General features: G+C 33.9%; 2 protein-coding genes across 3 annotated transcripts in view; both read left to right on the plus strand.

Moving 5' to 3' along the window:
- The window catches only part of LOC142342888 (V-type proton ATPase subunit F-like), a 245543-nt gene that overhangs the window by 140634 nt on the left and 89122 nt on the right, over window positions 1-15787 (plus strand). The window lies entirely within an intron of this gene.
- LOC142342887 (uncharacterized) overlaps window positions 11555-15787 on the plus strand; it is a 118408-nt gene continuing 114175 nt past the window's right edge. For both annotated transcript variants that reach the window (XM_075394533.1, XM_075394534.1), the window contains exon 1: window positions 11555-11564. The gene's annotated coding sequence lies outside the window, so the exon portion shown is untranslated. The remainder of the gene's footprint in view (window positions 11565-15787) is intronic.

Here is a 15787-nt window from a genome sequence, read left to right on the forward strand (position 1 = left end):
TTAGTAGTCATACAACGATCATAAAAGATTTCATACATCTCATACACCGGTTTGCAGCAATTTCAATTAGCCACTAATGAGTATTCGAATGCTTGCAATCTACGAGCCGTAGAATCTATGTTTTATGATTTCTTTGATTTCATACAAAGATCATGCATGACTTCACATTAGTTATACAGGGACTTTAAATGATTTCATACAAGTCATACATCGGTTTGCAGTAATTTCAATAAACCAACTAAAAGTTTTCGAATCCTTGTAATTTACGAGCCGTAGTATCTAACACTTATGGTGTTTATTTCATGCAAGAATCAAGTATGACTTCTTAGTAGTCAAACAAGGATGATAATTGATTTCATACAAATCATGGATCGTTTTGCAACAGTTTCGATCAGCCAAATAAGGGTTTTCCAATGCTTGCAATCTACGAGCAGCAGCATCCATCATTTTAGATTTCTTTGATTTAATAAAAAAGAATCATGTATGATTTTCTTGAAGCCATACAGTGATCGAATTAGGAAATATGTTATGGTTTGCATGACACCAAATATAATCCTCGTATGGTTACTCAGAAATCTCAAACCGGGTGACCAGTTATTCGCCCTGTCTCTCTTTCTAACGTTAGAGCAAATGGTAATTCTGTCAATTATGAACAAACGGGAAAAATATATCGTTTTGAGGAATTGTTTACCTCGAAACTTAAATAAAGTCCATCAATTTATCAATGGGATTACAAGTAGGGCCAGTTGTACACTTTTTCTCACATATAATGTGAATTATGGGTAATTTTTTCAAACAATTTTAAATCAAAGTTTTTGATTTCGATCAGAGTTTGCACAATTTTAAATCAAAAATTGTTTTTTGTTTACTTCATAGAACTAGGGCGTGCTGAATTACTTTTGATGATTGGCTCACCTTGTACAGCACAATTAGAGACATTACTAACTGCATAACATATCATTGGTCATAGTCCAATTTTGAGGAAACGGAAACAGTTCAAAAATTTTTGAGTAAAAAATCCTCTTTGCAGTAAATTTTCCAATTAATCATACGCATTTTGACAAAACTTTATATATTTTAATTGCAATTTATTTTACTTGCCTACGGTTTTTAAAAGGTTTGATTTTGGGATGCTGATACCCAGGTTTAGGTGCAGACTCATGAAATGATATATCGATACTGCTGGAAAAGAGGATTATCGATACTGAAGAAAAGGGGATTAGTTAGGGGAAACAAATAGCGCTAGCAGCTTTTGCTGTGAATTGGAGGACTCAAGGCTTCGAAATATAATATTCAACAACATAGAAACTAACCACTGAGATTAGAAACACGGGGTCTGGGTGAATTTGAAGCTCAAAATCTGATGAGAGAAAAATTGAAGTGATAACGCTAAATTATTTCTCACAATTAAGATTATCAGTAGCATAATTGAAGCTCTAGCGATTAATCTTTAGCAATTTTTTCTCTTCAAGTTCAATTACTTTAGAACTATATTGGACAAAAATGTGTTGCTGGAAAATGCGCTATCTGTCAAAATTATTGCTACAAACAGTGCTATGGAACATGACGCTTACTTTTTTTTACACCTCACAGATTCTTTCGCATTGGTGTTGACACATTGTTCGAGTCTCTTGCAACCCAAACTTCCAAACTTACTTAATCTCAGCAGAAGAAATGACCGGGACAATGTAAGTTTCCCAGATATTAATTTTTAAAAATTATTGTACAACAAATTCTCAACAAAGTATCGCCAAATCAAACTCAAGTTGCCAAATCAAATTGAATGAATGTTATGGCCTTGTTCTTTGTGCGACAATCGCATCAATTGAGCAGTTAGAAAGAGATATACTACGGCAATCATTTCTGACATGGTCAAAAGAAGTTTTTGTAGACAAATGTACAGGCAATGCATTTTTGTGCGGAAAGCATTTGGAGCGGGAGGATAAGTTACAATGCAGCACCTACAAATTTACATAGGAATATGAAATGGATCAGCAGCCAGCAAAAAAAAAACATGTTAAAGACTACGCCGATGTCGTAGACTGCGCTGTTAATGAAAGAGCAAGGGATTTGTCTGCATTCGACTCTGAGAGTAAGATTCTAGAGAGTTCTGGCTTTTCTATCACAAATTTTTCACGATTTGTCTCCACAGAGTATTCTACTGGCTTCACTTTTTGATATCTGTTTGAACAACATTTTTTCAGTTGTTCATTTTGAAATTTGCGATCAATTGCAATTTCAGCTGTACTTTTTTTCCACGCACTCCTCGTAGGTATTTTTTGGAGTCAGCAAAATTTTGTCAGGGGAATCTGCAGCAAAACAGCAAAAGAAATTCTTTCCGGTGCCAGTATGGCTATCTTCAGAATTGTTCTCCATGTTTCCCACTGAGGAGGGGGCTCTAGGTTGATTTTCTCCCAAAGCAGCTCAATTTCCAGCTGTGCTTGTTCTTTCGGTGTTTACTGCGCCACTTGATAATGGGGAGATTACCATTGGATTCGTCAGGCGAATATCGAGGCTTTAATTGATAAGTGAAATCGCCATGCGCTTGCAAAACAAATTTCAAGTTTTGATGAGCGAGACAACAATAGGAGTATCTAATATATACAGGAAGATCGGGGGGATCCTTTCGAGATCCTATCGGCAGAGGGGGATCCCTGAACCCATAGTGGAAATCTTTTATATTAAGAAAGTGGTAATTGCGCTACATGTATTTGTTTGGCGGCTTATTGTTGGTTTATATTTTTTGCGAGTGCGAGAGAGGGGAGATCCTTCATGTTAGTGGCGTTTTTGCTACATGTATTTGTGTGAATATACTTTGGTTGGGAGCTCAAGTGGTCAACCCTAGGAGGTAATATTAAGATTCTAAGATTCATTTTGCCAGAAAATATTTGGTGAAAAGGATGGCCAAAACGCTGGCAACCATTGATCGATAAAATTTTCATGAAATTTAACTGGACATAGAGAACAATTATCCAAAGTACGGTGGAGGGTTTCTGTATTTTCTAGCTGCTTGTCAATACCTCGATCCTGATATTGATTTGGAGGCAACATTGAAGCTGAGACCGTATGGCGGTCTAATTGGAATTGATAATTCGCTGCTGGACAACTACTTCAAATCGTTAAAAGTACTTCGACTTCAAGCAATATTCCATGACGCATCGGGTTTTATATCAGAGTACAGTCATAAAGTCCCTGGTTACTCCTATGTGTTACCTTGTCCAATTACGAACGAGTGTTTGGGTCACATCACGGGATTGGCTTTTTGTTTGTTGGTGAAGACGTTCAAAAACTTTTTGTTCACTTTGTTGGAAGGCTGAAACAAGAAATAGTGATATTAGATTTTGAAGGTTTTTGTTACAAGAAAATTGGTTTCATAATAAAGGAGTTATCGCTTTGTCCAAATAATTATTCGGATACATTTCTTTTTCCTCCGCCAGTTTCCTACAACTCAATTTCTTCTAGTGACAGGAGATCTGATAAGTGGGTTACTAAATTTTTACATGCTTTCTCTTGGAACAGCGGTACTTATCCTTACTGGTTTCTTTCACAAATTTCTGTCGCCATTAGACTTCGGTTTCCGTTATGGAAATTTTATGCCGAAGGAAAAGAGAAAACAGAATCATTTAAACTCTCTTGCAGAAAGAGGTAATAGACTTGGAAACTCTTCTGTGTCCGAAAGTTGAAGATATTATATTGCCAATTGATAATATTACTTGCACTCTGCACTCTTTCTACCTAATAGAAAAGCAAGAGAAGAAACATTGTGCACAGTTGTATTTCTATTGGATCTCCCTGCCATCCAATAAGCCGTCGAGTGGAGAAGGCAGCGCCGTCAGTTCTTGAAGTGAGTTTACCTTCAAGTTTGTCAGTATGCAGTTACATAAAGAATAATAATCAGCTGACATTGATTTCTTTAAAAGAAGAAAAAATAGAACCACGGGGACAGAACATTCTGCGAAAACAACAAACCCAAATATCTTTCCTCACTTGAATTTTTTCAAATGTGCTATGTCACAACAGAAAATGAGAAAACTGAAACTAACCCCGTTACGTACGCCCAAGTGGCCAGCATCAGTTCAAATAGCTCTGGACGATGACAATCTCCCTGATGAAACTAAAATGTTGTTCAGTGAAGGCAACGTAGAGTCTATTTTCTACTATGGAAGTGGTTACGACATGCAGGCAAACTATAAAGTGACTGACATACAAGACGACAAAGGCTCTAGATATATTAGTTATGAATTCTTTTGGATTGAAAGAAAGACTAACAAAAAAGCAAGTTAAACTAAAAAACTGAACATTATTTCATTTTTGAAAAAAACTTATTTTCTAATGAGTGTTAAAGAAGACCAGATAGACTCCGCTAATGGAGGGGGTTTGAATGCTTTGGTTTTTGATGAGGAAAGTCAAGAGCGATGTTCTCGGATGTTTTTTAATTCTCGGCTACCACGTTCCAAAGTCGTTTCTTTTACTCAAAATTTAAAAATACTTTTTCTTGTTGTAGTGTCTTTAACCAAGGTTGTGTTTTCCTAACTTGATTGTGAAGAATCAAAATTTTGGTTCTCATTGCTTTTGTGCATAATTGGCTACGCTCTTCCAAATCCAAAGCTATGAGAAAAAAAATATCCACTAACGATAGGCTTTTAAGGGCTGTTTGTAGTTCGTCGTGTTGTGGCAAAACGGAACTTATATTTCAAATGTTACTGAGAAACACTTTCTATCCAAATTTAGTTCTATTTACTACTTCTATCAACACGAGCAGCCAAAGTTCAACACAATAGAGCGCAAAATGAACATTTTTTTCGCTAAAACTTCAGGTTTCGAATTCATTCCTTAGCTGAAAAATTGTCTGCTCGTGTTTGAAGATTCGTGTGAAGAAATTTCAATTACAATGAATTTTCAAAACTTGCAACTGCGGGACGCCATATAAACATTAGTGTGATTTATGTTAAGCATAACTTATTTCAACACAGTAAATGGCGAACGATTGATCTGAACGCAATCCATATCATTTTGTTCAAATCACCTAGAGACATTCAGCAGATCACCTATGTTGAAAAACAATTGAATAAAACAAGTTTTTTGAAGGAAAGCTATGAATTTGCAACAAAACAACCTTTTGGACACTTACTCCTTGACTTCGATCCAAAAACATCAGACTCCTTGCATTATTGTTTAAAAATTGTACAACCAGATGCAAAAAATTTTTTATGTGCGGTCCTCCAAAGCGGTTATAACTACTTTGACAGATGAGAGAGAAAGAGTTATGTATGCTTAGCTAATGCTCGAGCTGCCCGGGTGCAATTTCAGAAAGTTCATCCAATAAGCACCAAATAGCTTTAGAACCTTTCTCTGTGAGTGTTTGCTCAATTTGATCAATGGCAACGTTCCAGTGAACAAACAGTTACTTAAAAATCAGGAGAAATCATTTCAACAATTATTATCAAAGGAAACAATTTTGGAGAAAAAGCAAAGCGTTTTCGCCAAAAAAAACAGAACCCATTCGAGCGTTGGGATTGACGTGCTATATTTACATGAAGGTCAAATAATGCATGCAGAAAAAGTTTATTTCAAAAAACCCAATCAAGGAAGAAGTATTTGATGATCCAATGTATCAGCCAAAAGCAATTCCGTTAGCACTCCTACGAAGGACTAATCCGCATTTTGAACAAAATAAAGAGAAAAAGTACAAGATGCGAACACTAACACCTATGGGTCAATCAAGAGAACAAAGAGTAGCGGCGATGCAACAAGTGATGCAGATGATGTAAGAACCGAATCGTTTTTTGGTGATGACAGCAAAATAGAGCCAATAGTGAAAAAAGGAGGTTCAACATTCGACTCAATAAGGTTAGAACGAAAACTAGTGGTTGAAACCTAAACCAAAAGAGCTGCAATTATCCTAAATAAAAATTTCAATTCAGTTAGTGTTCCTAATAGTGAAGTGACTAACATTCTGCACATTGACAATGAGCCTCAGGAGTAGATATAATAAATTTTTTTTTCAATTTACAACAACCCACAAAAAAACCGACTTGTCATTGTTTTCCAAAATCTTGAGTGAACTTGATATATCAGCTGACTTGGTTTATAATACTCACGCAAAAAAAGTTGTAGATCAGTTTTACAGTAAAGATGAAAAGGAAACTCTATCAAACCGACCGAAGCAAAAAAACAAGAAAAGAGCAAGCAGGAAGACGATCTGAACCAAAGGAAAAAAACGCAAAGCCAAGAGTGTATGAAAGTGAGGAGAAGACAGCCGAAGAGGCGCGTAGAAAAGACTGGTATTTCTATTGACGATGTGCGGAATCTTGACAAGCCCTATTTAAACGGTCCTGTGTCCTTTGGAAGCGCAAAGAGATTGCAAAATTTGACTAAGCTATCAAGAAAATTAAAATGTATTTTGAAACGAAACCATCCCTCGACAAATACCGTTCACGTCGCCTCAGGTTTCCGAAGCTTAAAATTGTTGTTAACGACATAAATGAGATCTGGTCCGTTGATCTAGCATATGTTGATAAACTCGCAAAATACAACCCTGGTGCAAAATATCTGCTTGTGGCTGTTGACTGTTTGTCAAGGTATCTCAGGGTTGAGACACTGAAAACAAAATATGCCACAGAAACAGCGCAGATTTTTTCAAAAAGATGATCACGCATAAAAAACCTGAAAAAGTTTAGGTTGATGATGGCACAGAGTTCCTAGGTGCGCTTTCAAAGACCTATGCACTGAACGCTGAATTCATTTATATATTACGTTCAGTGATAAAAAGTCTGCTTTTGCTGAAAGAAATATACGCTCGTTGAAAAATATAATCTACAGATACTTAGAGTAAAAGTGGACTTATTCTTATCTAGACAAATTGGATGCGTTTGTTAAAACAATCAGTTCTAGAGGAAATCCAACAGTAAAGATCGCTCCGAACAAAGTCACAAAGAAAGACGTTCCCAGGCTTGTATCCTTGACTGCAAACACAGCAACTTCTCAAAAACCCAAATTCTGTTTTGGTGATTTTGTGCGCATAGTGAAAAAAGAGGAGACTTTCTTTTCGGTAAGGGCAACAAATTGTCGTTGTTTGACAAGGTATTTGAATTCGCATCTATTCCAACATTGCATCCTCCCACGTATTCTCTTTGCGATGCGGATAATAAAGTTATCCAGGGTAAATTCTATCAACCCGAACATCAACGAGTACAAGAGTTTCCTCTAATAAAAGGGAAGTAAACGATTCAAAGACGAGTTTACGGTACATGTTATTTCTAGCGCTTCAATTAAGATCTTTGATCGAAACATTAGTTTCGTTCAGAAATTTTTTCAACAATGAAATTTAACTATCTGGCGACTGGAGGGTATCTCTAACTGAAATTGTTTTTCATTTACGTTCAAGAGTTTCAACCCAGATAATGTTGTTAGATTTTTCAACAATTGTCTTTGTGGATGGCAATGTTGTTCCTGGTTTGCTATTATAATGTATAGATCCAGGGAATGATCGTTATCGCTTGAATGTATTTGGGGAAGATTTGCTAAAATAGCTGCTTTTATATCCCAGCCATTTAATATCAGGTTTCATGAAAAGACTTTTTTGTAGGTTGGTTAACAAGTTATCTTTGTTCATACTTTCCAGGCATTTGATCACATAAATAGGATGTTCAGATACTGATCCGGTACTGACTATTGTATCGTCGTCTAGGAAACAAAATGTGTTTTGGAGACCAATAAGTGCATGATCAATGTTGCTCTCTGTAATTCTGCTGGCGTATCATTTCAACCTTAGAATCAGGCTTTAAGTCTATGGCTTTGAGTCAATAATAATGACTCAAGTAGTATTTCAATGATGGGCATTTTGTGTTTATTTTTGTGGATGGGTTTCTTTAAAACTTTAAAATCTAATGCCAATTTTTTTGAGTGATCTTTCTTTGCTGTAATTACAATGTGACCTTTTCTTGCAATCTGTAGATTTCATCAATAACTCTAGTTTGGAGGTGAATTGGAACGCGTCAACCTTTTTGGTGTTTTGCTGTACTTTTGAAGAAACTTTGATTTAACAAAATGTTACTAATATAATCCAATTATACAAGCAGCTTTGGAAATTTTGATGCGATTGCTTGATTGACTTAGCATGTAGCGTCATGAGGTATATCATTCTCTTTACCCTTGGTTGCCTGTTGTTGTACTTTTGCAAGTTCAAGTTTGTCGAAGAGGTCCACTCCTATATTGCTTTTGTGAACATCAGCTACCACTGATAAGAACGCACTATTAGATGTCCAGTCCTTGTATGTGACGTCTGTCTTCAATTTATCGATGACTTTGAAAGGTTCGTTAGAAAAAATTTCCAAGTTCTCATCTGTAGTGTTGGTCATCGAGCTCTGGGGGGTGTTTGTAAGTATGTTAATTGCAAGGTTTGTTGTGATGATACTGCAAACACTACCCGAATCAATCAATGAAGTGGAGTGGTTGTTGCCAAATTGGATTTTTGCGTGAATGGGCTCTATTCTTCTTTCTGTTTCAATTGAAATGACTGCAATCTAGTTATTATTTGAATGATTCTCGTTCGTGGAATTGTGCACCTGAATGTATAGTTCTCAATAGCTGCTGATATAATTAACCGATTTTTCGCCGTCATGTATTTCAGGAAGAGTTTCAATGTGATTGAGGTCCGTTTGTTGTAGTGGTATTGCTTGGGCTTGCATCCGTTTTAGTTTTCTGCATTTCTTTGCAAAATGATTTTAAATTCCACTTTTATTGCAGTTTTGCTTTTTGCGATGCAATTTTGTCAATGATTGTTGTCCCTACGTTGTCCGGAGTTGTAGTAGTTATCTAGATTACAGTTTTGTTTAGAGGCATTTGCGTTGCAATTGTCTTTGTGTCGTTGTTGGTAGAAATTTCTGTTGCGGTTTTGGTTTTTGGATAGTTTTTAACGATGTATACAAATTGATTTTTATTCCTGCTTTTGTTTTTCTGTTGTTTTTGCGTACCCTTTTCTATGTGGATAGCCATTTCCAAACCTTTGGCGGGCGTTACCGTTCATTGGGAAGTTTTTTATGCGTATCAGAGTCCAACATATTGCGAATGAAGGTGCCATGAATGAGGGTAGTTTTTTCATCTTCTCAGCTACAATTTTCAGCTTGCTCTATTAAACGAACGTTCATTAAAACTTTCAAATGATTCGCATTTTTGTCGTTTGGAAGACAAAAGTACAAAAATATCATAGATTCATCGTGAATTCGTTTTCAATCAAGAAGTGTGCGTATTTATTGTTAAATATGCGGCGTTCTTCAGTCCCTACACAGAGTTTTAGGAAATATTTTGCTTTCTGATTGCAATTTTTACAAGGTCTATCGCCATGGACAATTTCGATATCCTCAGCTTTTTTACATCGATTTTGCCAGGTTACTTTGAGCTGTTGACCTCTTAAATTCCGATAGCATTCTGTTGCTTGGGGCTTGACCTTCAACAACTTCTTCGTAAGAACAGAATAAAATCAAGATCAAAATATGAACTAAAAGAATTGTAATTGAAATGAACTAGAATACAATATAAGAGATTGTCCAAATATCGTATGCGTATGATAATAGCGTTGATCCCATATCGTTCGGATTCCCTTTACAAAGTACATAACAGCGATATTCACAATTCGGCACAAATTTAAAAATCCAATTTGAAACTTTCGCCTTTGTTTTAATATGTTATAAGCAGACCGAAATAATAGGGATTGTCATTGGAATTATCTTATCTCCAATGCATTTTGAGAAAAGATCTGACATTGTAAGTTATAGGTGAGGTCGGATGGATATGGCGGAAATGTGATTACAAGAATTGGATTTGGAAAGTGATTTTTCCACTACAAGCCCAAACACAAAGGTGGCACTATCAGTTTTCCATCGACACGATCATTCCACATAATGCTATCTAATAAAATTTTGTTCAACAATACTCGGGCATTCGTTCAGACTGGGAACTTCAATTGGTTCAAAAGATACGTCGTCTGCTTATTGAACGGCCCTGGATATGTTCTCATTACGGACCCCAAATTTCAAAGTAATATCACAGTTTGTGAATATGATGCTGACCAAGTTGATACTGCTCAGGAGTTTGAGGTGATTCAACTAAAATGTGCTAGAAGCGCCTTTATTTTCATTTTGCAAACAATGTTTTTTTCTGTAATGCAAATTGAGATTTTTATATTCTTTTATTTCATATAAAACCAAAAGAAAATAAAATCTGATCAATTTTTTGCGTCCGAGATTGTTCTGCTAAATAGCAGATGTCTAATAAGACTCTCAAAATTGAAAAAAATACAACCCAAAATAAAACACTAATAGTCATGAAAATAATTTATATGTTTAATTCGTAGATGAGGTCTGTATTAAAATATTCAAGGTACCCTCGTCCGAAAGACCGAGCAAACTACGCGAGAAATTTTTGGTATGCTAAATTTTCCTTGAAAGAAATTGTCGGTGTGATCGGTTTGTTCGTTTTTTTATCTCAAAACGTCGGTGTCTTAGAATCGGTATGATTCGTTTCTTACATTTGGTATGTTCAACGTTAAAGGTCAGATAATCTGCGGTATGGTCGGTTTCTTATAGTAAGTATGTTTGGTTTCAAACGTAAGAAATTGTGATTATGTTTGGCCTCAGAAATGCGATGTTCTGTTTCTTGGATTTGTAATGTTTGGTTTTAAACGTAAGAAATCGTCCATACAAAATTTACTTTTTGGTTTCATAATGTAGTTAAATGTTATGATAACTTTCAATGAATTTTCAAACATACCACCTATGGGTGACAATTTTTTTTAACTGAAAACTGATTTAATCTCTTTTGTTGCTCTATTAAATTAGTTGAACGATTATTAATTTTTTGTTTGTTTTCCAAGTTACAATTTTAAGACACTTGCTGAACAATTGTTGGAATTCGTTCATTAATTCACACTCACTCAATTTTTATATGATCATGAGATATAAAATACATAAGTCAATTTCTCATGATTTTTTTGTAATTTGAAATTGACATCAGCGACGCAAGCAAACAGAACCTAAGAAACTGAACATTTTTAAAATTATCTTACGTTTAAAACGGAAGAAACCGAAAATTTTTTACGTTTATAAACGGAAGATAACGACGATACCAACTAAAAACGTAAGAGTTTTGACGCTTTTGTCTAACTATAGTCGAACATGCCGACTGCAAACTTGATACCAGTAAAGTTAACAGAATAGTGAAAAACAAAGCATTCAATTTGCTTTCCAACCAGAACATTTAGAAGGTTTACCATAAAATAAAACTACTTTTTTCAAATAATATACTGTTGTTTCAACCTAATATCTCCTCTAAAAAATCATTCCCTGGGTAGAAAAGTTATCTATCAATAACAACTGCTAAAAGATGTAAGATTAGCGAATTAATGTAGGATTGGCAGTTTTCAGCGGTAAAACTGCATTCACGTGTACTACATTTAAAAAATTTTGTTACGCCAAAAAACTACAGCAAACAATTATTGTTAACATAAGTGCAAAGGAGTGTTGAGACAGAATGAACAACATTTTTTCGTCGCTCTCTTATTAAATTTCACATATGACATTTTCAACATTACATCAACCAAATTTCAATAATTTTGCAAACTCAACATTAAAAAACTATTTGATTCCCAAATGTAGCACCCTAAAATCAGTTAAAGCATTAAAAAAGACTAAAGATAAGTTTCAATGAAAAATGTATCCCCGTTCTTGACCTTCTAATTCTTCAGATAAACTTTTCAAATTTCTTAAGCTTGTGTTAAGAGCCAGTTTTCACGTTTATGATTGCGAACTATGAAAACTATTTCTTCATTTTTCCGTATTCAAGTACAGGCAATATAGTAATTTTCTTTCGTTCAAAGTCTGCCAGTTCATTTTAATTTTACCCAAGTAAACCAACACTATGATCTTATCAAAATTGTCAAAAAGAAAAATACAGCGAACAAACTATTTAGTTTGTTCGCTGTATAAAGTTTGTTCGCTGTAACAAACTATAAGTCTCAAATTATTTTGCGTATTGAATATTTTTTACCGTACCTAGCTGGTATACCCGGCTGGGTTATTTTTTCTAAAGACCATTAGTGTACCATTGTTATTCTATTTGATTATTATTGCTTCAGTATAGTACGCATACCATAAAACAAACGCTTTCGAAAAAGTCTGCAGCAATGTCATGTCTGGGAAAACGTTTTGAACGTGTTGATATTCTTTCATACCGCACACAATTTGTTTCAGGGGAAGATTAATTGCCATTCAAAATTTAAAACACTTGTTTAGATTAAATATCAGGTGTTTAACGTCTTTTCGACTGTTGGATACTTTGGTTGACTGCGTGTATTCAGTTGGTGTCTTTTTTGTTCTTCTGGACTGAAAACAAAGAACTCTGAATTATTTTAAGTTTAACTTAACGGACTAATTGCACTGTCCTCATAAACGATTTGTTCACGGCCATTTTCTAAAACTCCAATTATCAATGATGCAACTAGAGACACTGTGTCATTGGGATATTGAATCAATCTGGTACCATTTGTCCACAATTTGAAGCAGGAATATTCTACCTCTAAAGAAGTAATTCAAATTTTGTTATTTAAACTCTGATAATTTCATAAAAAATGATGGAAGTCAATACAAAAGTGGTTTGAAAACCTAATAAAGCTCGTTTTTTGTCATTACAGTGAACACCCGAACAAACAAAACGACCGACATCAAATTCACTGTAAGGCAATTTCACCAAAAAAAATACCATTTTATTAAAAGAACTGCTGAATTTGCCAAACGAACCAAAAAAAGGAGATTTAAAAATCAACAGCTTTCCCGTTTTTAAAACAAAATTTGAACCATGATTTTTTCAGAAACAAGTGGCATCTCTTTTCTTACGATTAGAATTTAAATTCTCAATTCAAACATAAGTGAGCGCAGAAGAAAAAATGACATCTGCAAATTCAATCAGAGCTAAACTATCAAAAGGTAGGTCTGGAATGAGATAAAAACGACTTCAATGAAAACTCCAATGACTAATAAAAAATAAATATAAGCGCATAATTTTGAGTATGAAGCAATTTTTTTAATTTCAATACTTCTGCAAGGTAAACTTTATAAAACGATTTGATTTTCAATTGTAGCACCCTAAAATCCGTTGAGTCAATTAAAAGGAATTTTAATATAGGTTTAAAAGAATTTTTTGTTCTCGAACTTTCTATTCTTCAGATAGACTTTCAAAATTCATTAAGGTTGTGATAAGAGCCAGCTTCAACGTTTTTGATTTCAAAATTTGAAAATTATTTCTTCAGTTTCTCATTTTCAAATACAAGCAAACTGGAAAGTTTCTTTCATTCAATGCTTGCTATTTCGTTTATATCGAAATACAAGTAAAACAACATTTGATCTTAATAAATTTGTCATAAGAAATACAACAAACAGTCTAATATTAATGCGTGTTTTGTATTTTTCTGACCGTACCTAACCCGTCTACACAGTTGAGTTTTTTTCTAAAGACTAGTACTGTACCATTGTTTCTCGTTCGGACTATTATTGCTGCAATAAAGTGGATATTTCACAAAACCAAAAGCTTTAGAAAAACTCTGTATCAATGTTTAGGAAAGCACTTGGAACGTGATTATTCATTTTCATACAACACGCTGTTTATTTCAATGGACGCTTGTTTGCCTTGTCCTAAAAATATTGTCCAGATTAAATATCAAGTGTTCAACGTATTTTCGATTGTTGGATATTTTTTTGCCTACACGTAATCAGTTGGAATCTTCTTCTGTTCTTCTGGACTGAAAACAATGACCCCTGTTATAAATTATTTATCTTAATTTCAACTTCAAGAACTATTTGCACTAGGCTTATAAATGATTTGTTCATGATCATTTTTCTTAAAAAAATCCAACTATGCGGTGATGCAGCTAGTGGCACTATTTTATCAGCATATTGAATCAATATTATTGTACCATTTGGCCGCAATTTGAAGCAGGAAAAAACTACTTCTAAAGAGTTAATTCAAATTTTTGTTCATAAAAAAAGGACAGACGTATATGCAAAAATCGTTCAAAAACCTTTTCAAAATTAGTTCTTATTCCATTGGAATTAACACCCGAACAACTGAAACAACAGAAACGAAATCAACTCTAATGCAAATTTCTCAAGTTGAAAATTATACAATTTTTTTTAAACTAATTTTGCCAAAAAAAGAAAAGAAATGAAATTTAAAATTAAATCACACTGCCGTTTTGAAAACGAAATTAAAACAATGTTGTGTTTTTGTATTTCAGAAACCAGTCGCATCTCATTACTTACGAATAGCTTTTAAATTGTCCATTCAAACATAAGTGAGCTCAAAAGTAAAAAAATATCCTCTGCAAATTCAAACTGAGCTTACTCAAGCTAAAATTATCAAGAGGTACGTCTGGATTGAGATAAATCTTGTAAATTTTTAGAACTTACCAAAATACTGTCTAAACAAATTGTTTACCTATTCTTATTGACAAGCATATGCAAAAAACATCATTAATAAAACCCCATTTTCTTTGAGAAAAAATTAAAATTAAGTTAATAAAACTTCAATGTAAACTCCAATAACTAAAAACACTAAGAACAGGCACACTGTCTTGAGTATGAAAATACTAGAACGTCTGATGAAAGCAAAAAATTACAATACGTCATTAAAACAGTGAAGAGCAAATCGTTCTCCTGTTAATATTTCATTCACATAATTTGATAAGCATTCGTTGTTGGTTTCACACATTCAGAAGATTAAAATATGCCTCCAATGAAGTCAAAAAGATATTTGACTTGTCAGCAAAAAATGATAAGTCTAATTCAATTTTTGCTACTCTATTCAATATTTCGAAAAGAAAAGAAAAAAGCATTCGGTCAAAAAATGTCTTTGAATTTTGATATTCAATTTTTCGCGTGCCAAAGCCGAGACCAAGAAGATCTTTTTGTCCTCCCATTTTAGCAAGTCTTCAAAAAAAAACATTTAAATTCAGAGCTTTAAATTCACAATATTTTAAATTAAACGAACAGTTTCAAATTAAGCAATGCCATAAACTATAAAAGGCAGAAAAAATGTAGGATTTTTTTTATCTCATTAAGACTTCAACGGGACTTCTAAGTTTTTGAATTTAGTAACAATTACATCATAAGATTAAAAAAGACAAAATTTAAACTTTTTTGACTAATCTACGTAGTGTCAAAATCATTAGATGCCTGAGCAGCAATTTATACAACAGTATGAACATACAACCGTATGAGAACAGCAATCTATACAACAGTATACAACAGTATGTCAAAATTATTAGAAGCCCGAACAGCAATCTATACAATAGTATGAACAGCAATCTATACATCAGTATGAAAAATAGCATTTGCTAAACTCAATTCACGTTGTGTAGTTTAAAATGGTATAGTTTTATGAAAAGGATAGATGCGGAGACAAAAAAAATAAATACGAGTGAGATCAAATCTTTATATCACTTAAATGGCCAAAAGAAAAGATGTTAACAAATGATTGAAAAAATCAGATCCCGTCCAAATTAAAGTTGTGCAAGCTGACGATTTTATCAAGTACACAACTAATTTTACCTAACAACAAAAAATTATATCCAAAAATTACAGTCTATCCCGTTTTCAAACAAAACTCAAACTCTTTTATCTCTTTTATTCCTCAATTGAAAAGTTCAATTTCATTCAACTTGTTTAGCCTCTAATTAATTTTGATTGGACTCTGAATAATCAATTCAAATTTAGAAGTGGATGCAGAAAAAAATGCC

The sequence above is a fragment of the Convolutriloba macropyga genome, chromosome 7, assembly GCF_964194025.1.
Source record: "Convolutriloba macropyga chromosome 7, txConMacr16.3, whole genome shotgun sequence".
NCBI lineage: Eukaryota > Metazoa > Xenacoelomorpha > Acoela > Convolutidae > Convolutriloba > Convolutriloba macropyga.